The 25,560-nt window shown below is 38.4% G+C and overlaps 1 protein-coding gene across 4 annotated transcripts in view; it reads right to left on the bottom strand.

The window, feature by feature from the left end:
* The window catches only part of AHCTF1 (AT-hook containing transcription factor 1), an 82,203-nt gene extending 69,277 nt beyond the window's left edge, over window positions 1–12,926 (bottom strand). For all 4 annotated transcript variants that reach the window (XM_082339829.1, XM_082339830.1, XM_082339832.1 and 1 more), the window contains exon 1: window positions 12,563–12,926. The gene's annotated coding sequence lies outside the window, so the exon portion shown is untranslated. The remainder of the gene's footprint in view (window positions 1–12,562) is intronic.
* Between the last annotated feature and the right edge of the window lie 12,634 nt (window positions 12,927–25,560).

Below are 25,560 nucleotides of genomic sequence, written 5' to 3'. Positions count from 1 at the left end.
AACGAAAAATGATGGCTGAAATATAAAAGTATCTTTTTGAAAGATTACGGAGTTGGCAAAGCCAAAAATGGAAACAGTAGGAATGTTGGAAGATATACAAGCTGGCTTGGGTCTTGAGGGTTAGCTACTAAATCCAGTTCTGGTGACCCTGATCTTGTTTTGAGTATCCTGAGGTCCACAGAGGCTGAAGAAAAAGCTTAGGGCTAACCCCCCCAACCCCCATTAAACTCCATAGGGCTATATCATCAGCATAAAAGTGAGTGAGACAAACACCCTCTGTGCAGGACTGCGAGCAATAAAGCTGTTCATTTTGACCATGGCTGAAAGTTTCTACACAGAAAAAGAAAATTTCCCTTCATACAAATTAGTGGCCAGAATTCAAGCTATGGTACCAGAAAATATTCAGGTGAAGAATACTATAAAGTAGTCTCAGGTTGGTAATGCTCCAAGCAACCCACAGAAACCACCAAATATTTGAACTCTTTGGAATCTCAAAGAGTTCTCAAAGATGAAGTTCCAAAGAAAATGAGCTTACAATCAAAATAACAAAACCTTAACAAGGATATCAGGATCAAGAGCCAGCAGAATCAGGCTATCAAAGACTTCATTCAGATACTGAAAAGATCAGAGAACAGAAAATAAGTATGTTTAACAGGTTTAAAGAAATCAAAGATTTAGTTTGCTAATGAGGAATAAACTTTAAAAATTATTATGAAAATTGGTCAAGTAGATTTGGGGGGAAAAAAAGAACTTCTGGAATGAAAAATGAAGTAAAATTTAGAACTCAATGGGGAAAAAACCTCAGTGGAGCAATGAGAATGTAGCAGCTACAGTGCAACAACATGAACAAACATCAGAGTATATTATTAAACAAAAGTAGAAAAAATACATGCAGAATTACATTTATATAAAGTTTAAAAGACTACAAAACTAAAAAAAATATTGCCTAAGAATATAAACACATGTAGCAATAGTATGAATAACACAAAGGAAACCATAAACACAAAGTCCACAATAGTAGTTACCTATGAGAGGAGAGAAAGGGGAGTGGAATGGAGAAGAATACACAAAGGGACTCCAAGTAACGGTAATTTTCTTTTTCTAAAACTTGGTAGCGAGTACATAGGTATTCTTTGCATCATGGTTCTTCATAACTTACAAATATTCTTTTGTACCTACTTAAGTCAATAAAAACAAACTCAAAAGATAAGAAAAGCAGTGGAGAGAGAAAATGTAGCACAGAGAGACAAAAAGATGAGTAGTTAAAAGTTACAGACAATACAGGGAGAAAATCTAACATACGTTTATTCAGAATCCCCCAAAAATATAACATGAATAGCAAGGAGAAGGCAATATTCTAAAAGATATTTCCCAGATTTATAGAGACAAACTAATTCTCTGAAATCAGGAAGACCAGTGAATCCTAGGTCAAATAAAAAGAAATGACTTTTCAACAACAGTGGAAGTCAGAAGTCTGGAATATCTTCAAAATTCTAAGCAAAAATAGTTGTCAACATATAGTTTATATATCACTGAAATTATCCTCGAAAACAAATATGAAAACACATTTTTGGACAAAAACTGAGTTTAGCACAAACAGATCCTCCCTTAAAGGGAATTCTAAAAGAAGGCTTCAGGTAGAATAATGATCAGACACAACTTCTGAGACACAAAAAGAATGGTGTGTCAACGTTCTGGTAAATAAATGGAAAAATCTAAAATATGGACAACATAACAGTAACAATAATAATGGTCAAGTACTGGATTTAAATAAAGCATCTGTAATCCTCTTGTTGTCTTGAGAATGAAGAGACATTTGACTTATTTTAGACTTTGTTACATATCCAAGTGGAAAATATATATAGGAAGAGGCATACACAAGAATGTATATATTAGTAGAAAGTTTCCTTAATAGCAAAATACTAAAAATAACCAAACAAAATAAAGAGAAATTTGCTTTATCAGATTATAAAAACATACTATTATTCAATACATTATAATAATTAAAACTGTAATAATAATATGCTAGTAATGGACAAATAGATCAATGAAACATAATTTAGACACAGAACCACAAAAATTTAGTAGATGATATAAGCATATTTGGATATTTCAAATCAGAGCAGAAGTATGGACTATTCAATTAATGTTACCAGTACAATTTGTTCCAGCAAAGAAGTTACACGTTGGTAGAGCAAAGTTATACACATTACCCACACACATACTATACACTCCTCCCCTAATATCTAGAAAATGAATAAAAGTATATGTGTGTGTGTACGTACATCATGAAACAATACAGAAGAAGAAAGAAGGTGAGTTCAAAAAATCCATAGAATTCTAATATCCTTCAGTTTGGAAAGAAGTAAACTAAAAGGGTGAATAGATAACCCTAGGAAAATTCCAGGTCTAGAAGCCTCTCATTACATACTACATACCATTGAACCTCATCAGAGGGCCACATTCCAGGGCACTGTGCTGCTTTATTGGGAGAAAGGCATTAACACCCAAAGGGGTCTCCCTGGCAGGAGAGTGATACTAAGTACAAGTCATTTTACTAGGTACATGATTCCCCAGCAGGAACTACACGCAATTGTAACACTCAGCCCAAGCCATTCTCAGAAAATAAAATCAATACTATCAAACTGAAACCTATGGCAAAACAATAGTTAACAGCCACCCTTAATAGATCTTTCTTAAAAAAAAAACAAAACAAAAAAACCCACCACTTTTATAAAGAAATGACTGATGTGTTAAAATTATCATAAGCTTAATAATTCCTGTCCTTTAATTTTAGTTTTTTCTTATAAAATTAATTTTCTAAAAAATAACATTTATAGTCTATTGCATTTCATAAAACTAGTCTCTGTATAAAATCTTCTATCCATGTATCTGACTACAGAGATGTCTGAAATACAAAACATTAGTACTATTTACTTTGTGTGACCCAAATTTGGGGTGATTTGTTCCTTTCTTTATACTTTTTTGGTATGGCTTGGATTTTTTAAAATGTTTTTCATTTTTATAAAATCAATTAAGAACTTCTTAAAAACAAAAAAATCTAAAACAAAAAACTTTGAAAATACAGGAGATATTTAAATAATCTAAGATGGGAAGAAGGTGCAAATCAACCTAATATTCACTAACAATCAAGAAAATGCCATGTTAAATCATGATACCATTTTTACCAATCACTGTTAAAGGTATAGGGAAAATACACATGCGCTTATACACTCTTGCAGAAACATAAACCCCAAAAGCCTTTTTGGAAGATAATTTGCCAGGCCCTAATTTTATGTGGACAAATCTTTTGACTTGGTAATTCTAGAATTTTTATTTCCTACAGGTAAAAAACTTATATCCTTTACCTCATCATCATATCATCATACCAGATCATCAGGAGAAAGAGATCCCTGCTACTCCATGGCTTCATATACTGTATGACGGCAACACCATATTCCTTCCAAAGTAACAGACACTACTAACCATTCCCTATGTGGATGCTTCCACTCACCTCACATTCAACATTTCCAAAATGAAACAATCTTTCTCCCTCCTCTCTACAGATTTGTTCCTTTTCTTCTGTTTCTTCTCTCAGTTAATGATTCCATCACCTACCCAGAAACTTTGAGGACTTGGTTAAAACAATGATTCTTCAAAAAAAATTTTCCTTGTCCGGGTTAAGTTACAATTCTATTTGTTCCTGATGAACCTGGTACTTCCCCTATCATGGATGGTACTTATCGCACTCTGTAATTTCCTCTTTGTATATATACCCAACTAGAAAGTTCTTAGGGGACAGATTAGATCTTACTTATTTTAATCCACGTAGTTTCCACACCGGAGGGGGCAAAGAATATTGGTTGACTACATGAATAAATGGTTTCCTTTTCCTCCCCTTACCCTACAATACAAGTGGTCACCAAAAACTGCCCATTTTACCAAAAAAAAAAAAAAAACAAAAAAAACAACCACCAAACCTCTGCCTTCTAGTCCATTATTTCTCTTCCTAGTGACTCAGCCTTTATCAAAAACTAGACTAATGGTCTTTTGATCTCCAGTCTCCTGTTCTTTCTGGTCATTCGATAATTGGCAAGTACTTATTCTCACTACCAATTTATGTGAAAAGAAAAAATATATTTGAAAAGGTTACTCAAAAACATGAGTTATAATTTTCCGTCCAGGCTATGAATGCTATTTTCTGGACAAAAATCTGATAAACTACCTCAAAAAACATGTATGTCACCATTAACTCAAAAAACTCAAAAAAAGTTGTGTTTGAGACTTAGTAGTTAAAGTGTAAGTTTTTTTTTTATCCAAAACAGATCTAAAAGTATAATCAAATATAAAGTAATTAGACTATTATTACTATAACATAGAGTCAGTGAGAAGTAATGACCATTAGCCTCTTATAATTATATTAAAATCTTATATATACATGACAGTCCTAGGCTCAAGCTTTAGATGCTGAAAGCATTATGTTTTCATAAAGTGATTGTATCCCTCTCCTCCTAAGTATTTTAGTACCAAAGAAAATTTTACACAAATTTAGGTAGGAAAGGCCACAATCACATTGTTATTACGTTGGTTTCACCTCTGACGGCCTTCTCTAGTCTTGACTTAAAAAACCAGTGTAATGGTAAACTGAAGTTAACACATTTTTCCTATTAAACTTAAAACCCAAATCATTTCTCTAGAGCTAAAACCTCCAAAATTCTGTACACTTTGGGTAGCTTTTCCCAAAGTACAGTCAGTGGAGTGTTCATGGACATCAGGCAAAAAAGTTCCATGATCACTGCAATTCAATCAAGATCACCCCAACAGAATTATGAGATGACTTCCACAAAGTGATTCTAAAATTCATCTGAAAGGTGCACAATAATCAATTTTTTGAAAAAGAAATATAATAAATGTTCCATTTCTCAGGCTGGATGTGTTTTCTGTTATGCTCTTTTTAATATAAAACAAAGATTACGATGTGGAAGTAGTGGCTCAAACAGTCGCAATATTTAAAAAGAGAACTGTAATTTCCATTCCCAATATATTCTCCCACCTAAAAAAAAGAAACGAAATATGTGAAAACAAGTTGTTCAGACACCAGACAATAGGTAGCACAGGACAGTGGTCCCTAAGAAAAGAAAAACAAACAAGATGACCTCTAGGACTGTCCCAGGTTACCATGTATAGCGTGTATCCAGGACACAGATCAGAGAGAGGGAACCCACATAGAGTCCAAGGGTCGCCGTGAGTTGAGAAGACAGAGTTGAGAATTCCAAAGGTAGCTAGAATTCAAAGGACAGAGTACTGCAGTACAAAGGGTCATACAAAGAGCTCCAGAGATTTGCAGTGGGTTCTCTTGAATCTTCACATGGTTAATATAAGCATGTAAGGAAACTACCAGAAGCCAAGAAATAAATCATTGGAAAAGCAGAGGAGAAACAATCCCCAAAGTGTATGCACGCCCAGGTATAGCTCCAGAGTGAAAAAAAGCCTAATACATGGGCACTGAGTAGAGTACTCAGAAAGGTACTGACTGCTTCAGTAGTGGGGAGAAAAATTAGCCCTTGTCTAAAGGCTGCTCTGGTCTAAAGCTCAAAAAGCAAGCCTCAAAAGAATCAAACTGTTTCCAAGAAACTTAGCTGCATCCCAAAACAAAGCTCAAGAATACATAAATGATTGCAAAAATATTCAGTACTCAAGAAAGTAAAATTCACAATGTCTGGCATCCAATCAAAAATTGTCAGGCACGCAAAAAGCAGGAAAATATGACCCATAATAAGGGGAAAAAACAACAACAAATAGAAACGGACCTAGAAATCACACAGAAGTTAGAATTATTAGATGAGAACAGTAAATCAGTTATTCTAGCTATAGTCCCAAGTCCAACAAGATAGAGGAAAGCATGAACATGTTAAGGAAAGACTTGGAAGATATAAAAAAGTCTAAATTAAATGTCCAGAGAAGAGAAATACATTGGATGGGATTAACAGATTAGACACAGAAAATATTAGTTAACTTAAACACCCACAATAGGAACTATCTAAATAAAATGAAGCACAGAAAGAAAAAGGCTGGGGTGAGGAGCAAAAGAAGAGAGCATCACTGAGCTATGAGGCAACCGCAAGTGACCTAATATGTGTAATAGGAATTTCCAAAAGGAGAGGACAGAAACATCTGGAAAACTAATGGCCAAATTATTCCTAAATTTGATGAAAACTACAAACTCATAAATCAAAAAGGTCAGTAAACTTCAAGCATGAGAAACATGAAGAAACTCCACCAAAATATTAATACATCCTAATCAAGGGACAAAAAGAAAATCTTAAAGTAGCACACTGCAGAGCAACAAAGATAAGAATTACAAGAGACATCTCACTGAAAACAATGCAAGCCAGAAAAGTGGAACAATGTATTTTAAGTTCTGAAAGAAAGAAAGCTGTCAACCTATAATTCTATATCCAGTGAAAATATCTTTTTAAAATGAAGGCAGGGCTTCCCTGGTGGCGCAGTTGTTAAGAATCCACCTGCCAATGCAGGGGACACAGGTTCGAGCCCTGGTCCGGGAAGATCCCACATGCCGCGGAGCAACTAAGCCCATGTGCCACAACTACTGAGCCTGCGTGCCACCAACTACTGAAGCCCATGTGCCTAGAGCCCATGCTCTGCAACAAGAGAAGCCACAACAATGAGAAGCCCGCGCACCGCAACGAAGAGTAGCCCCCACTCGCCGCCATCTAGAGAAAGCCTGTGCGCAGCAACGAAGACCAAATGCAGCCCAAAAATAAATAAATAAATAAATAAATATTTTTAAAAATAAATTTTAAAAAATGAAGGCAAAAGAAAGACCCTTCAGACACAGAAGAACTGAAAAGATAGTCACCAGCAGATCTGCACTACAAGGAATGTTTAAGAATTCCTTCAGGCAGAAGCAAAATGATACTAGATGGAAATCTGGATCTACGTAAAAGAATACAGACAACCAAAAAAGGTCAAAACACTTTTTTTTTCTTATTTTTAATCTCTTTAAAAGACAGTTGTCTCTTCGAAGCAAAAATGACAGCAATATATTGAGGAGTTTGTAACATATTTACAAGGAAAACAAATGACACAATGGCACAAAGGCCTAGAGAGGAGAAATAGAAGCATATTGTTACAAGGTTCTTACACTATACACGAAATGCTATGAAGTTTGAAAATAGACTATAGTAATTTAAAGATGTACACTAGAAACCTTAAAATAAACACACACACACACACACACACACAGATATAATAAGCCAATGAAAGATAAAATATCAACATAAAAAAAGTTAATCCAAAAAATGGTATAAAAAGAGAGAAAGAACAAATGGCTAAATGGGAAAAGAATCTGAAAAAGAACAGATACATGTATACGTATAACTGAATCACTTTGCTGTACACCTGAAACTAATACAACATTGTTAATCAACTATACATCAATATAAAATAAAAAATTTTTACAAGAACAAGTGGTACAAATAAAAAAATAGGAAGATGGTAGATTGAAACCTAACCATATTACATCACTAATTACATTAACAAAATGACTTTAACATTCTAATTAAAAAGCAAATATCAGTCAGACTGGATAAAAAAGCAAGACAAAGTTTAAATAAAAAGCTTAGATAGGTTAAAAGTAAAATAATGGAAGATATATCATGCTAACAACCAAAAAAAGGCAGAAGCAGCTTATTAATGTCAAAGTAGAATTCATGGGACTTCCCTGGTGGTCCAGTGTTTAAGAGTCTGCCTTCCAACGCAGGGGACGCAGGTTTGATCCCTGCTGGGGGACTAAGATCCCACATGCCACAGGGCAACTAAGCCCGTGCGCTGCAACTGCTGGGCCCATGCGCTCTAGAGCCCACTCACAACTAGAGAGCCCAAGTGCTGCAACTACTGAGACTGCGCGCTCTGGTGCCCACGCACCACAACTAGAGGGCCCAAGCACCGCAATGAAGGATCCCGCATGCCGCAACAAAGATCCCGCATGCCACAGCTAAGACCTGACACAGCCAAATTAATTAATTAATTTATTTATTATTTTTAAAAGTAGAATTCAGAGCAAAGAATATTACCAGGGATAAAGAGGGTCATTTCATAACAAGAAAGGGGTCAATTCTGACACATAGGAGTTCAAAAAAAATGTTCAGTGACTGAAAGAAAAAGTTTTCCAAATTTAGAAGTTAGCCTTTGAATCTATAGGGCAAAAATTGGCTTCTGGTTTCCAGACCTTTCAAATCCCATATTTACAGTGTGAATTTTAACATTTTAAGCACACTGAAGAGAACTTCTAAAAATTATATTAGAAAGAACATCTTATATAAAGACATATCTATATATACGTCTTCAGAAAAACACATTAAGCAGCTATGTTCAGTACTATACAAAATTAAGTACAGTCCTAGCCTGACACGCCAGTATTGGCAACCTCTAAAAAGTAATTTACAAAGTTTCAAATCCTTCCAAGGTCTAGATAGGCAGAGCAAGAACACTGTGCCTAATTTCAATGAAAATATTGTCCACTGTCTTTATAAAGCACAGATGGATTTTCACTCCCTTCACAAAAACTTTCAATGACTCTCCTACTGAATATAAAAACTGACATCTTCAGCCACAGGTAATTAAGGCCCTCCACAATCTGGCAGTCTCAGACTATCTTTACAATGTTTGTCTCCCCACGCCCCTTCCTTCATCAGTTTACTACTGCCTCACATATTCATTCTTTTATTTATGCTGTTCCCTCCTCTACCTCCTTCTGCCAAAGCCCCATTTAAGGACTAGATTCCCAGTGTGGTCTGGGTAGATCAATCCTTTTCCTATTTACTCTCATCTCTGAGCTCACTCCTTTCCACATTTATGTTAGCAATCCTAAAAATAATTTTTGAAATCCATTATTTGTATTTGCCGGTCTTCCCCACAATACTATGAATTCCTAAAAGGCAAAAATCATACCTTATTCCTGTGAATTCCAGAGGGTCACAATACCTTGCAACTAACAGGTCCTAAACATGTCATAAATTAGGATAGCAAGATACTAGCAGGGACAGGAATAGACATGTTGAACAATAACTAAAATCAATTTTTAAAAACTCAATATTCTTAAAACCCAACGAGAAAACAAACAACCCAATTAAAAAATGGCCAAAGATCTAACAGACACCTCACTAAAGAAGATATACAGATGGCAAATAAGCACATGAAAAGATGCTCCACATCTTATGTCATCAGGAAAATGCAAATTCAAACAATGACCTACCACTACACACTTACTAGAATGGCCAAAATCCAGACGCTGACAACAACCTAATGGTGGTGAGAATGTGGAGTAACAGGAACTCTCATTCATTGATGCTGGGAATGCAAAATGGTACTGCCACTTTGGAAGACAGTTGGACAGTTTCTTACAAAACTAAACATACTCTTACCATATGATTTGGCGATCACGCTCCTTGGTATTTACCCAAAGGAGCTGAAAACTTATATAAAACACAAAAACCTGCACATGGATATTTTTAACAGTTTTATTAATAATCGTCAAAACCTGGAAACAACCAAGATGTCCTTCAGCAGGTGAACTGATAAACAGTGGTACATCCAAACAATGGAATATTATGTAGTGCTGTAAAGAGTTACAAGCCAAGAAAAGACGTGGAAGAAACTTAAATGCATATTACAAAGTGAAAGAAGCCAATCTGAAAAGGCTACATAGTGCATAATTCCAACTATAAGAAATTCTGAAAAAGGTAAAACTATAGAGACAAAAAGATCAGTGATTGCCAGGAGTTAGTAGAGAGGGAGGGAATGGAGAGGGGAGCACAGAGGATTTCTAGGGTGGTGAAACTACTCTGAATGATACCATAATGGTGGATACATGCCATTAGACATTGACCCAAATCCATAGAATGTGCAACACCAAGAATGAATAGTAATGTAAACTGTGGACTTTGGGTGAGGATGTGTCAGTGCAGGTTCATCAATTGTAACAAATGTTCCAGTCTAGTAGGGGATGTTGATAATGGGAGAAGTTATGCATGAATAGGAGCAGGGAAAGCGTATACTGGAAATCTCTGTGCCTGCCACTCAATTTTGCTGTGAACTTAAAACTGCTCTAAAAAATAAAGTGTATTAAAAAGAAAAAGCTCAGGGACTTCCCTGGTGGCGCAGTGGTTAAGAATCCGCCTGCCAAGGCAGGGGACAAGGGTTCGAGCCCTGGTCCGGGAAGATCCCACATGCCGCGGGGCAGCTAAGCCTGTGCACCACAACTATGGAGTGTGCGCCCTAGAGCCCGTGTGCCACAACTACTGAAGCCCGCACGCCCAGAGCTCGTGCTCCGCAAGGAGAAGCCACCACAATGAGAAGCCCGCGCACCACAACAAAGAGTAGCCTCCCGCTCGCCACAACGAGAGAAAGCCCGCGCGCAGCAACAAAGACCCAATGCAACCAAAAATAAATGAATAAATTAAATTGATTCTTAAAAAAAAAAAAAAAAGCTTAATATTGGATCCCACTTATTTTTAAGTGTACATTGCTTCAATATTAAGAAGCAAAGCAAAATTTGCAAAAGTACTAGGAAAGATATTGACACAATACGAAAGATCAGTTGTGTGAAATACACACATCCTAGAAGGCTGCTAAACTCCACAACAGAAAATAAAACTCTAATCTAGTTGTTCAATAATTATAATGCACCATATACTGAGCGAACATTTCTACAAAACATTTTGTATGCATTTTTACTTTTAAAAAAACAACTAAGAATTATGATATAAATGTAAACTAGCCATGGACCCAGAAACGTCCAGCCTTTCAGCAGTTGTTCTTTCAAACTTAATTCAAACAGTTACCAATCACGAACTACTTTTAAAACATTGCGTTGGGAAGGGAATGCAAGGGCAGAAAGATGACCTACTTCCTGACCTCAAGGAGTTTACATTCTAGGAGATACATAATCAACCATGAAAATAAATGCTACAATAACGGTGTATATTCTGTGAGATCCCAGGAAAGAACTGGGATAAAGAGAAATGAAAGAATGTATAGAAAAGATGGCATTTAAGCTAAGGAGGATTTGAAAGCTGAAAACTTGAAAAAGGCAGAGATGGCACTCCAGGCTGAACGACAGGCGCAAAGGAACATTAAAGTACATCTTCAAGAAAATGGGCCCAGGATTGGGGATGATTCTGGAATAGCCGAAGCATAAATTCGTGAATAGTTGAGGGTGGACAGCAGACAAGATTTACTGTAGAGACCGTTGACCTAACCTAGGGAAATGAGACTTCATTCTGAAGAAAACGAAAAATCTCCAGAAAATTTTTATGGTTAGGAAAGAAACAATGTTTTGTATCCTCTTAAATCGAGATGTGTCCATCTCAAAACTGCTGTATAACAATCTTTAAAAAAGAAAAAAAATGGTTTTTTTGGTAATTATTACTGTTTTGCGAATCGGTGACATTCTGGCACTAGATTATTGAAAAATTAGAATCAAAAATTACAGTACGGGGAGAATGTAGACTTTCCCTAGCGCTTAACACACTCAGAGCATCCCTCAAACGTTAACTTGCGCTGGGCTTGTCATCCCTAGTCAAATCCTCCAAAATAAGTAAACCTACCCTAATTTCTTCTCTCCTTACAGACTTAATCAATGAAAGCTCACTAAAGAAAAGTCCTTAACATCTACTGGCTCTTTAAGATATTTTAAGACTACACTCAAGTTTAGAGTTTCCAAGAGACCTATATTTTAACCTCAATGACCCAGGTTCTTATCAAATATCTTCTCAAACTGCCCATTTGAAAAAAGATAATAACGGCTAGTTTGAACCTCGTTGGCTTTGAGAACAAATTAACCTCCCCACGCCCCCCCAGTCCACGAGTAACAAAAGTAATCGTCCTCAAGTTTCCAGGTGGCACAAGCAAGGCAAATTAATACCCACTCCAAGATGTACAGTTATTTTAAATCTCCTTTATCGAACCAATTCACTGCACTTTTCAAATCACGAGGCAAACTTCTCCGCCCGGGACTCATCCTAGCCAGGCCCAGGAGCATGTGGACCACACACCAATGTTAAGACAGACTCAAAGTACGAGCAGGTTCCCCCGGAGGGGAGGCCCGCCAAGGTCTCAACCGCACCAAAGAACAGTGGGGAAGAGGCGCCGCGGTCCAGGCCGCCGGGAGGGCGTGAGCACCCGGCTGCCGGCGCGTTAGGCGCGGGGGCTGGACCCCGAGGCGCCTCTCCGCCGCCATGTGCCGCCGCTCCGCCGAGAAGGTTACATAACAAACTCCCGGAGCCCTGGAGCGTGCCGCACCCGCCAACGCCCGCATTCGCCCCCTCGGGCCGGCTCCGCGAGTCGGGCCGTTCCGCGAGTCGGGCCGCTCCGCGAGCCGGGCCGCCGCTGCTCGCTGAGCGGCCACAAGCCCGGCCTAGGCCCGGAGCGGGGAGGGCCCGGCGGGCCAGGCGCGGCGGGAGAAGCCGGGCCGCCGCTCCAGGCCGCGCCGACCCGTCCTCCACCGTCCCGGACAACCCCCTCCTTCCCTTCCCACTACCTGAGAAGGGCGGGTGACCGAGCCGCCGCGGCCGCCGAGTCCAGGGGGGGCGCGAGGCTAGGCGCGAGCTCCTCCCGCGCGGGTCCGTCACAGCATCTCCCAAGAGACACAGCCGCCACCGGCAGGGCGCGCACACCGACAGGGCGCGCACACCTCCGCACAACCCCCGCGAGCGCCTTCGCTGGCAACAGGCCGGCCGACCGCTCAGCGACTAAAACGCAGCCGATGCCTGCGCCGCGGCCCCGGGTCCCTTCCCCAAGCGACTCTGTCTCCTCCGCTCGCGCAGCGCAGGCCCCACTTTGCGCATTACCACCCGGCCGACACACAGAGTCCCAAACAACCAGGAGGGGCGGGGCGGGGCGGGGAAGGGCGGAGAGAAGTGGGAGACGGAAAGGACATCTCGGCGCGGGGACCTGAGTTCTCGCGAGTGTTCCGGCCTTGGGCGCCGGCTCTGCGGGAATTTCAAACTCTGCGAAAGAAGGTGGGGGAGGGAAAGGGAGGAAAGGGAAGCAGGGTGGGGAAGGGCAGGTCCTTTTTGTAAAATAGGATCTCCCCACCTCCAAAGAGCTGAAGGGAAGAACGACTACGAACCCCACAATGCCTTGCGCGTTAAATCGCTCTGGTCGCCCAGCCCTCGGGCCCAGTGCGGAGTCGGGAGTGGTAGTCTGTACCCGAAGTAGCGCCCGCGTAGCGGTCCCGCTGGGTGTCTAATGTGACGGGAGAGTCGCCGCGTTATCTTCTGGCTCCGCTTGCCGGCGGCCGAATGATAATCTTTGCCTTCGGTGTTTTTCTTTCTCCCTGCTCCGGCTTTCCGTGCCAAAAGTGGACGCCTGACTTTTGGGGAAACGCTTCTTTCCCTTTCCTCTGTATTTTAAACATCCGAGTGTGCTTTCGTGGCCAGAGAAGTTCACGAGGTCTAGTCTAATCTTCTAAGTCAAAATTTTACCCCAAGTCAGTGTTGCATGTTTGGTCACCCTGGGGTTTCATTGTGGAATTTCTTTTTTTTGTTGTTAGTATCTTTGAAGTAAGTCCCAGCACCACACACTCTTCAAACGTGTGGTATATATCCAAATAGTAAATTCTAAATAAAAGAATTATAATGGGAGGTAGAGGTAGGATTCTAGCAGGCCACGTTTTTTTTTTTTAATCAGGAAAGTTTATTCTTTTCTGTTACCCTTTCCCGTATGTTTCTTGTCAAAGGCTGTCTTTTAGAAATGTAATATCCTTTTTTCCATAATTTTTGTTCCTTTATTGACAGCAACCTCTGAACGTGACATTTGTTTGCAAAAGGTACTGGGCTAAGTTGTGGTGGAGAAGGAGTTAAAAGAGGTTTTGGGGGACTTCCTTGGTGGTGCAGTGGTTAAGAATCCGCCTGCCAGTGCAGGAGACATGGGAAGATCCCACATGCCATGGAGCAACTAAGCCCGTGCACCACAACTGCTGAGCCTGCGCTCTAGAGCCCGCCAGCAACAACTACTGAGCCCACGTGCCACAACTACTGAAGCCCGCATGCCTACAGCCCATGCTCTGCAACAAGAGAAGCCACTGCAATGAGAAGCTCGTGCAGTGCAACTAAGAGTTGCTCCTGCTTGCCACAACTAGAGAAAGCCCGCAAGCAGCAACAAAGACCCAACACAGCCAAAAAAATAAATAAATAAATTTATAAATTTATTTTTTTTTAAAATGGTTTTTGGTTGTTTGTCTTAATTATTTTAGACTTCTTCAAACAGAAACTACTCTGCAGTCAGATGTGCTAATTCATGTCCTTGCTTTGCTCCCCATTCTACACTTCCTTTCCTTGGCACCATTTTATGCCCAATTCATGGGTGCTGTACTTCTTGGTAGTCTGAAGACCTGAGTTCTCAACTCAGGTGTGCTGCTAATGAGCTGTGTGACATTAGGAAAATCAAGTGACCTCTCTGGGCTTCGGTTATCAGATTTAGAGAGCAAGAATGGCTGGATTAGAGGTTCAATGGATTCGTTAGACAAACATTTGTTAACTTTGCTCTAAGAGCCTTGCCAGTTGTAAAATTCAAAAATCTGTCTCATCATACTTATTATCCAGATTAATTGACTTTCTAAAATGATCTTTCAGATTTTATTCTTTCTTTGCATAATTATGACAGAATGCTGGTATGGTTTCTGTATGATTGTCTATAATCTGGACCAACACTACCTGTACTATTTTATTGCCTTATGTAGTTTCTGAGAATCTTTTCTTCACTTTCCTCCAAACATGTTTCTCCCTTTCAGTGTCTTCCACTGAAAATGGTGCAGCTCAAGTCTCTTTTCTCTCACAAATCTTCTCAAATTCAGACCATATTAATCACTAAGAACTCGCACAGAATATATGCTGTGCATATTATTTTATGTCTGTTTCCCCTTTTGCCTCAGATTCCCTCCATCCACCCAGCACCCCCATCTCCCAGCTACACTGAGAGCAGACTGTATCTTATACTTTTTTTAATGCTTCCCTCATAACTGCTAGTTTTTTATTTCAATTGCTTTGTAAACCAAATTTCCACTTTAAAGCTCTCATTAATTCCTTTTTCCTCTTTTCAGTCATTTGAACATATGCCAAATTGTTTTACTTTCCAGAGATGTTAATAACTGTTAAAATGAAAAAAAATCTGTTTGGTAATCAGATGAGTTTGGGGAAAAGGGGACTAAATAAAATTAAACATTTCTTTTATGTAATACTTCACTGTCTTTAATATGCTTGGCATTTCTCAAAGTTACTTGACCATGGCATGAATCCATTTATGCTTGTGGAACACTTTGCCTCATTAATGTTCCACAGGATGGACTGGTAAACATGTCTTCAAAGCCTTCCATTACTGGAGGAAACACTGCGTAGTGGAAAGAACATGGTTATTTGGAACCAAACAAACTAGGGTTTTAATCCATTTCACTACTTTCTAGCAACATGATTTTAATGGAATTACTTCAGTTTCTCAGCCTGTTTTCTCATCTAAAAAGAAAGGCTAATGTTACTTATTTTCCTTGCAGAGCTGTTGCAGAGATTAAAGGGAAGTAAGTGCCCAGTTCAGAACTTCATTCCCAAGATAGCCTCATCCACCACAGGGCAGACAGCAGAAGCAAGAAGAACTACAGTTCTGCAGCCTGTGGAAGGAAAACCACATTCACAGAAAGATAGACAAAATGAAAAGGCAGAGGACTTAGTACCAGATGAAGGAACAAGATAAAACCCCAGAAAAACAATTAAATGAAGTGGAGATAGGCAACCTTCCAGAAAAAGAATTCAGAATAATGATAGTGAAGATGACCCAGGACCTCAGAAAAAGAATGGAGGCAAAGATTGAGGAGATGCAAGAAATGTTTAACACAGACCTAGAAGAATTAAAGAAAAAACACCTAGAGAAATTGAAGAACAAACAAACAGAGATAAGCAATACAATAACTGAAATGAAAAATATACTAGAAGGAATCAATAGCAGAATAACTGAGGCAGAAGAATGGATAAGTGATCTGGAAGACAGAACGGTGGAATTCACTGCTGTGGAACAGAAAAAAGAAAAAAGAATGAAAAGAAATGAAGACAGCCTAAGAGACCTCTGGGACAACATTAAACGCAACAACATTCGCATTATAGGGGTCCCAGAAGGAGAAGAGAGAGAGAAAGGACCTGAGAAAATATTTGAAGAGATTATAGTCAAAAACTTCCCTAGCATGGGAAAGGAAATAGCCACTCAAGTCCAGGAAGCGCAGCTAGTCCCATACAGGATAAACCCAAGGAGAAACACACTGAGACACATAGTAATCAAATTGGCAAAAAATTAAAGACAAAGAAAAATTATTGAAAGCAGCAAGGGAAAAACGACAAATAACATACAAGGGAACTCCCATAAGGTTAACAGCTGATTTCTCAGCAAAAACTCTACATACCAGAAGGGAGTGGTATGATATATTTTTTTTTTTTGAAATTTATTTATTATTTATTTTTATTTTTTTATTTATTTTTGGCTGTGTTGGGTCTTCGTTTCTGTGCAAGGGCTTTCTCTAGTTGTGGCAAGCGGGGGCCACTCTTCATCACGGTGCGCAGGCCTCTCACTATCGCGGCCTCTCTTGTTGCAGAGCACAGGCTCCAGTCGCGCAGGCTCAGTAGTTGTGGCTCACGGGCCCAGTTGCTCCGCGGCATGTGGGATCTTCCCAGACCAGGGCTCGAACCCATGTCCCCTGCATTGGCAGGCAGACTCTCAACCACTGCGCCACCAGGGAAGCCCCGGTATGATATTTTTAAAGTGATGATAGGGAAGAACCTACAACCAAGATTACTCTACCCAGCAAGCATCTCATTCAGATTCAATGGAGAAATCAAAAGCTTTACAGACAAGCAAAAACTAAGAGAATTCAACACCACCAAACCAGCTCTACAAAAAATGCTAAAGGAACTTCTCTAAGTGGGAAACACAAGAGAAGAAAAGAACGTACAAAAATAAACCCATAACAATTAAGAAAATGGCCATAGGAACATACATATTGATAATTACCTTAAACATGAATGGATTAAATGCTCCAACCGAAAGACATAAGCTCGCTGAATGGATACAAAAACAAGACCCATATATATGCTGTCTACAACAGACTGACTTCAGAGCTAGGGACACATACAGACTGAAAGTGAGGGGATGGAAAAAGATATTCCATGCAAATGGAAATCAAAAGAAAGCTGGAGTAGCAATACTCATATCAGATAAAATAGACTTTAAAATAAAGAACATTACAAGAGACAAGGAAGGACACTACATAATGATCAAGGGATCAATCCAAGAAGAAGATATAACAATTATAAGTATTTATGCACCCAACATAGGAGCACCTCAATACCTAAGGCAAATGCTAATAACCATAAAAGGGGAAATCAACAGTAACAAAATAATAGTAGGGGACTTTAACACCCCACTTACACCAATGGACAGATCATCCAGACAGAAAATTAATAAGGAAACACAAGCTTAAAATGACACAACAGACCAGATAGATTTAATTGATATTTATAGGATATTCCGTCCAAAAACAGCAGATTAACTTTCTTCTCAAGTGCACACAGAACATCCTCCAGAATAGATCACATCCTGGGTCACAAATTAAGCCTTGGTAAATTTAAGAAAATTGAAATCATATCCAGCATCTTTTCTGACCACAATGCTATGAGATTAAAAATCAATTACAGGGAAGAAAACATAAAAAATACAAACACATGGAGACTAAACAGTATGCTACTAAATAACCAAGAGATCACTGAAGAAATCAAAGAGGAAATCAAAAATACCTAGAGACAAATTACAATGAAAACACGATGATCCAAAACCTATAGGATGCAGCAAAAACAGTTCTAAGAGGGAAGTTTATAGCTATACAAGCATACCTCAAGAAATAAGAAGAATCTCAAATAAACAATCTAACCTTAAACCTAAAGGAACTAGAGAAAGAAGAACACACAAAACCCAAAGTTAGCAGAAGGAAAGAAATCATAAGGATCAAAACAGAAATAAATGAAACAGAAACAAAGAAAACAATAGCAAAACTCAATAAAACTAAAAGCTGGTTCTTTGAGAAGATAAACAAAATTGAGAAACCATTAGCCAGACTCATCAAGAAAAAGAGGGAGAGGACTCAAATCAATAAAATTAGAAATGAAAAAGGAGAAGTTACAACGGACACCGCAGAAATACAAAGCATCCTAAAAGACTACTACAAGCAACTCTATGCCAATAAAATGGACAACCTGGAAGAAATGGACAAATTCTTAGAAAGGTATAACCTTCCACGACTGAACCAGGAAGAAATAGAAAATATGAACAGACCAATCCCAAGTAATGAAATTGAAACTGTGATTAAAAATCTTCCAACAAACAAAAGTCCAGGACCAGATGGCTTCACAAGTGAATTCTATCAAACATTGAGAGAAGAGCTAACACCCATCCTTCTCAAACTCTTCCAAAAAACTGCAGAGGAAGGAACACTCCCAAACTCATTCTATGAGACCACCATCACACTGATACCAAAGCTAGACAAAGATACTACAAAAATGAAAAGTACAGACCAATATCACTGATGAATATAGATGTAAAAACCCTCAGCAAAATACTAGCAAACAGAATCCAACAACACATTAAAAGGATCATACACCATGATCAAGTGGGATTTATCCCAGGGATGCAAGGATTCTTCAATATATGCAAATCAATCAATGTGATACACCATATTAACAAATTGAAGAATAAAAGCCATATGATCATCTCAATAGATGCAGAAAAAGCTTTTGACAAAATTCAACACCCAATTATGATAAAAACTCTCCAGAAAATGGGCATAGAGGGAACCTACCTCAACATAATAAAGGCCATATATGACAAACCCACAGCAAACATCATTCTCAATGGTGAAAAACTGAAAGCATTTCCTCTAAGATCAGGAACAAGACAAGGATGTCCTCTCTCACCACTATTATTCAACATAGTTTTGGAAGTCCTAGCCTCGGCAATCAGAGAAGAAAAAGAACTAAAAGGAATAGAAATTGGAAAAGAAGAAGTAAAACTGTCACTGTTTGCAGATGACATGAGACTATGAATAGAGCATCCTAAAGATGCTACCAGAAAACTACTAGAGCTAATGAATGAATATGGTAAAGTTGCAGGATACAAAATTGATGCACAGAAATCTCTTGCATTCCTATACACTAATGATGAAAAATCTGAAAGAGAAATTAAGGAAACACTCCCATTTACCATTGCAACAAAAAGAGTAAAATACCTACGAATAAACCTACCTAGGGAGAAAAAAGACCTGTATGCAGAAAAGTATGACACTGATGAAAGAAATCAAAGATGGCACAAACAGATGGAGAGATATGTTCTTTGATTGGGAGAATCAATATTGTGAATATGACTATACTACACAAAGCAATCTACAGATTCAGTGCAATCCCTACCACATGACCAGCGGCATTTTTTACAGAACTAGAACAAAAAATCTGAAAATTTATATGGAGACACAAAAGACCCCGAATAGCCAAAGCAGTCTTGAAGGAAAAAAACGGAGCTGGAGGAATCAGACTCCCTGACTTCAGACTATACTACAAAGCTACAGTAATCAAGACAATGTGGTACTGGCACAAAAACAGAAATAGAGATCAATGGAACAGGATAGAAAGTCCAGAGATAAACCCACATACCTATGGTCAACTAATCTATGGCAAAGGAGGCAAGGAAATACAATGGAGAAAAGACTGTCTCTTCAATAAGTGGTGCTGGGAAAACTGGACAGCTACATGTAAAAGAATGAAATTAGAACACTCCCTAACACCATACACAAAAATAAACTCAAAATGGATTAGAGACCTAAATGTAAGACCAGACACTATAAAACTCTTAGAGGAAAACATAGGAAAAACACTCTGACATAAATCACAGCAAGATCTTTTTGGATCCACTTCCTAGAGTAATGGAAATAAAACCAAAAATAAACAGATGGGACGTAATGAAACTTCAAAGCTTTTGCAAAGCAAAGGAAACTACAAACAAGACGAAAAGACAACCCTCAGAATGGGAGAAAATATTTGCAAATGAATCAATGGACAAAGGATTAATCTCCAAAATAAACAGCTCATGCAGCTCAATATTAAAAAAACAAACAATGCAATCAAAAAATGGGCAGATGACCTAAATAGACGTTTCTCCAAAGAAGACATACAGATGGCCAAGAAGCACATGAAAAGCTGCTCAACATCACTAACTATTAGAGAAATGCAAATCAAAACTACAATGAGGTATCATCACCTCACAGCAGTTAGAATGGGCATCACCAGAAAATCTACAAACAATAAATGCTGGAGAGGGTGTGGAGAAAAGGGAACCCTCTTGCACTGTTGGTGGGAATGTAAATTGATACAGCCACTATGGAGAACAGTATGGAGGTTCCTTAAAAAACTAAAAATAGAATTACCATATGACCCAGCAATCCCACTACTGGGCATACACCCAGAGAAAACCGTAATTCAAAAAGGCACATGCACCCCAATGTTCATTGCAGCACTATTTACAATAGCCAGGTCATGGAAGCAACCTAAATGCCCATCGACAGATGAACGGATAGAGAAGAAGTGGTACGTATATACAATGGAATATTACTCAGCCATTAAAAGGAATGAGATTGGGTCATTTGTAGAGACGTGGATGGATCTAGAGACTGTCATACAGAGTGAAGTAAGTCAGAAAGAGAAAAACAAATATCGTATATTAACGCATATATGTGGAACCTAGAAAAATGGTACAGATGAACCAGTTTGCAGGGCAGAAATTGAGACACAGATGTAGAGAACAAACGTATGGACACCAAGGGGGGAAAGCGGAGGGGGGCGGGGGTGGTGGTGGTGGGATGAATTGGGGGATTGGGATTGACAAGTATACACGAATATGTATAAAATGGATAACTAATAAGAACCTGCTGTATAAAAAATAAATAAAATAAAATTCAAAAAACAAAAAAGAACTTCATTCGCTTTCTCCCTATATGATCAGTCATTTGTTATTTTGGTAAAAGGCCTAGAAAATGATAACGACTAGTGTGGACCCTCATGTTTCCATTTAGAATGTTTTATTCAAGAGACGCTCTTTCAGCACCAATCCAGCATCCTGGGAGCAACAGACAGCCATCCAATTTCGGAGAATTTAGAACCTCACTGGGGACTTCCCCAATGCAGGGGGTGCGCGTTTGATGCCTGGTTGGAGAACTAAATCCCACATGCTGCGCAGTGTGGCCAAATAAATATATAAATAAATGGGAAAAAAAAGAAAACAAAAAGAAATGAGTGGCTTGAAAATCTTTAAAAAAGAAAAAAAAAAAAGAACCTCATTGAAGTGTTCTGAATTAGATCTTGTTTGTTTCGCAAAGTAATGGGGGAAAACCTTGATATTTTAGCAATAACAACAAAACGGAGCTTCTCTGTCTCAAATAGAAGCGGTGCCTCTGTCAACAGCTACGTTTTCGTCAATTTTGTGGAGATGATTTTTTATAGCAAGCAGTACCCCAACCTTGATTTCTCCAATTGACAATAAACTTGGTGAGTGAAGAGTCATTTTTCATGTTCCCTACTACATTTCCAGTGATGGCATAGTGGCCAGCATATAAATAAGTGCTAAAATATTGATTTCACCATTCAAAAAGCAAAATATAGAATATTAGATTAAAAGGGACCCTAGAGATATTCTAGGTTAAACATCTCGTTCTATAGAGGGGGAAACAGATTGTCAAATAATTTGCCACAAATATTTTGGGACGGATTATACTTGTTTTGTTTAAAAAATAGACATTGAATCAAATCTAAAGTTTTTAAAGAAAAGCAATACAAATATTTTCTGCCATTAAAACATAGTCTTTTATGCAGTTGAAAAATTGTTTTTCATGAATGGTACCCCAAAAATGCCACGGATTTTATTTCTTTCTCTGAACACTGGTAATATTTGTCATAGACATGGTACCACATTTTAATTTCTTCTTAAAAATTGTTCCCCTTTCTACCTCTCCCTTTCTTTCACATCTTCTTCTTTTAAAGTTACTTTAAAAATCTGTATGTTTTAACTAAAAATATCACGGTTATGGTTTCTCTGTTCCTTAACCCCAAAGAACACTGTCAATGATGGATCTTGAAATTCTGCTATGGGTAGCTACAGGTTATGTACTCACATATCATTGCATTTTTTCATTTTTCAACCTTTAATTCCTCAAGACTCATGCTTGCCTTAGAGCATTGTTATGCCAAATTCCAGGGGGCACATAATAGTTTTTATGCTTCTTTTAGTCAATGGTGTTTCAAGTATTGTTCACAAGTCACAAATCTCTCGCCTGAAGCATCCTGCCTCTAAGGAAACCTGGTGGGTAAGAAAAGTTGGCTCTGCAGCATTGGAAAGTGATGGAAATGAGAATAGTCAAGTCTGATATTCCATTGAGGGAATAGGTCACCCATTTTAACAATGCTTCGTGCCTAGTTTATTAGATGGATTCTCAGTCTTATATTTTTTTTGTGAATTTAGTTTAATCCCATTGAGCTTGGCCGTCCTATATGAACTGTGATGTTTACATGGTGCTTCGTAAGTTTTCAAAGCATTTTAATTTGTTAGTCGAAACAATATCTCTACATGGTTTATATTATAGACTATCCGGATTTTTTTTCCTTTTGCCTTTTCTATCTTTACGCCTTCTTGGGTCCTCTGAATGGCATTTTAATAAATTTCAGGTAGACTTGTTAGATTTGATTGAAGAAAAGCATAGGTGACATGGTATCAATTTTTTACCATGAAATGTCTGAAAATTGAAACAAGATGTCAACTAGGATGCCCTAAATCGAGAGCCAACAGTGGAATGCCCAGAATAAAGTTCAGCATGCCCTAGAGCAGCGGTCCCCAACCTTTTTTGGCACCAGGGACTGGTTTCGTGGAAGAAATTTTTCCACGGGGGGAAGGGGGGGATGGTTCAGGCAGTAATGCGAGCGATGGGGAGTGGTAGATGAAGCTTCGCTCGCTCGCACCCCCCCTCACCTCCTGCTGTGTGGCCCGGTTCCTAACAGGCCTCGGACTGACCCAGGGTTTGGGGACCCCTGCCCTAGAGCATTCTTCTCTTGAAAATAAGTTTGAATGTCAAAGACCTTTAGGGTTTAGAAGTGAATTATTTATTAGCAGACCACATAATTCTTGCTTAGTGAAGAAAACAATACAGAACTTCAATGAAACCGAAATTACATCCTTAAGATTCCAAACTGTATTTTTCAGAATAGTTTTATTTTGTTTCAGTTCCCTGTCATTCATTCATCTGTTTGTTCAGCCATCAAATATCTATTGAATGCTTTTGATGGGCTAGTCATTACTTAGGGCACTGGGGATACAAAGCTTGGCAAGGCTAATATCTGTGTCCCTCAGCAATGCAATCAGGACAGCATAATTAAATAACAAATTACTTTTTGTTTGAAATATTTTTTTAAAAATTCTTTAAAATCGAAGAGAGTTACAACTCTTTCTTAAGCATCTTATTGATAATTATAATGAACCCTCAGTTCAGTGTACTAGTTTGTCATAGGAATATTCTAGTTTCACATTCTGGTTTAGGTCAAGCCATTTATTCACCAGAATTCATTGGATCACAAACTTATTTCCCACCAGTTGGACAAAAGGCACTTTTAAAGAAGGCTTGTCACTTTTATGTTTGGAGCGTTTTTGAACAACAGCTCTATAATCGCTCAGATTTCTTTTGTTCTTCTGATTCTGCATTCTCTTATTTTAAAGGGTCTAAATTTAAAGTTAGATAACTACCCTTTATTACCTTTGTCACAGATTATAGACATGAAAGTTTAGTACAGTTGGCAAATTTCAGATATTAACTATAATACAGTGTTTTGGTTAAAAGAGTGAATGACAAAACACACACTTGTTACCCATGTTCCCCTAGCACTTATATTTTTGTATCATAAGAAGGTTCTTACATTCTTTGGGTGATTGACACAGCAATCAATTATGTAATCTTTTAATCCTATCTCAGACAAACATATGTTGCCTCATCAATGGAGCAGCTTTTGGAAAAATAGGCACTTGGTAAACCTTTAGTAAATAAGGCTGAGGAGCTATCTCGTCAGCAGGGTAGACAGTGGAAACCAGAAAGGGGGACGGAGGGTAGGGAGGGACACACCGGAACCATTGTGTAAGAATTATTGTCTTATTGAGTTACAGTGTTCAGAGATTAGAAAAGAAGATCAAGAGTCTTTCAATTTGAAGATCATAAAGATTTCAAAGAGTAAAACGCAGTCCTACTAATACTATAAGACTTAGATGGAGTTTTGTTGCAGAAATATAAAAGGACAAAGTGATGTGTAAAAACCAACTTTGGCATATCTGAGAATAATTCCAGCTGATTTGGAAACCATTTGTAATGTAGATGAAATCTCAATAAACCATTCCATGACAGGTGGAGTCCTTAAAAACCAAGTGCTTTTTAAAATTTTATTTAATTAAAATCATTTCTTTCCTTTGCTAGTTTTGCTAGCACGTTTCAAACCTGCGTAATGTCAACCTCCTAGAGAAGAGGAGATCTGAGACAGTAGCTCCCAACTTTGTGTCAACCCTCAACTCTCCCCAGACCATCAGGGGCTCACGGGCCAGTATCAGCCTGAGTGAGCCACATCCCATTCTGGACGAGCCTCAACATGAATGCACTGGGATCAACCCCTCCAGCATGTGGTTTAAAGCAGCAGTCTCCTGAGAATTTCTTTGAATATACGAAGCACTTCGGGAAGCAGCTTGTTGAAACATAAAAAGCACTAAAGTCAGAGGGAGAAGATCTAAATGTGAATCCTGATCTCTGATGTGACCCTTTGCTATCTGTGCATCTATGGACAAAGACCTTAAACTATCCAAGCCTCAGTTTCCTCATCTGTTGTGAGGATTATGTGTAAAAATATGTAGCAAATTTTAACTTCTACCAAATATTTGCTATTGCCAACACCTTGTTGGACATCAGATGACTTATTTAAGCTGTAACAATAAGAACAATATGTGACAGTATAGAACAGATTTCTCTGTCTTTTTGGATAAGTTTTTCTACAAAAATATCAGGCTACATTCCATCACTGTATTAAGATTTTTTCAAGTTGCTGGTCCTTGATTTTTTAATGTTAATTTGCCTAATATATAATTTCATATATTATCAAATAATAATTTCATAGATTATCGGACTCAGAGGACCCTTAGAAGTTACCAAATCCAGCTTGTTTCAATAAGATTTTTGCTCAAAGTTGTGTGTAGTTTTGGCAAACCTAGATAGGCAACACCCAGGTTGTCTCTCATTTGTCTCTGATCAAAGTCCCTGTCTCTCATTTTTTTCAACTAGAAGAAAATAAATTATCCTTTATGGCACAACTGCAAGCAATGTAAATAAAATCTGTTCTCCTGCCCATGTTAAAACATCAACATGGGTAACTAGACAGGAAA

This window comes from Balaenoptera borealis, assembly GCF_965194805.1.
Source record: "Balaenoptera borealis genome assembly, chromosome: 1".
Classification (NCBI taxonomy): Eukaryota; Metazoa; Chordata; class Mammalia; order Artiodactyla; family Balaenopteridae; genus Balaenoptera; species Balaenoptera borealis.
Note: the sequence above shows the minus strand (reverse complement) of the source record. Positions and strands in the feature narration are given on the sequence as shown.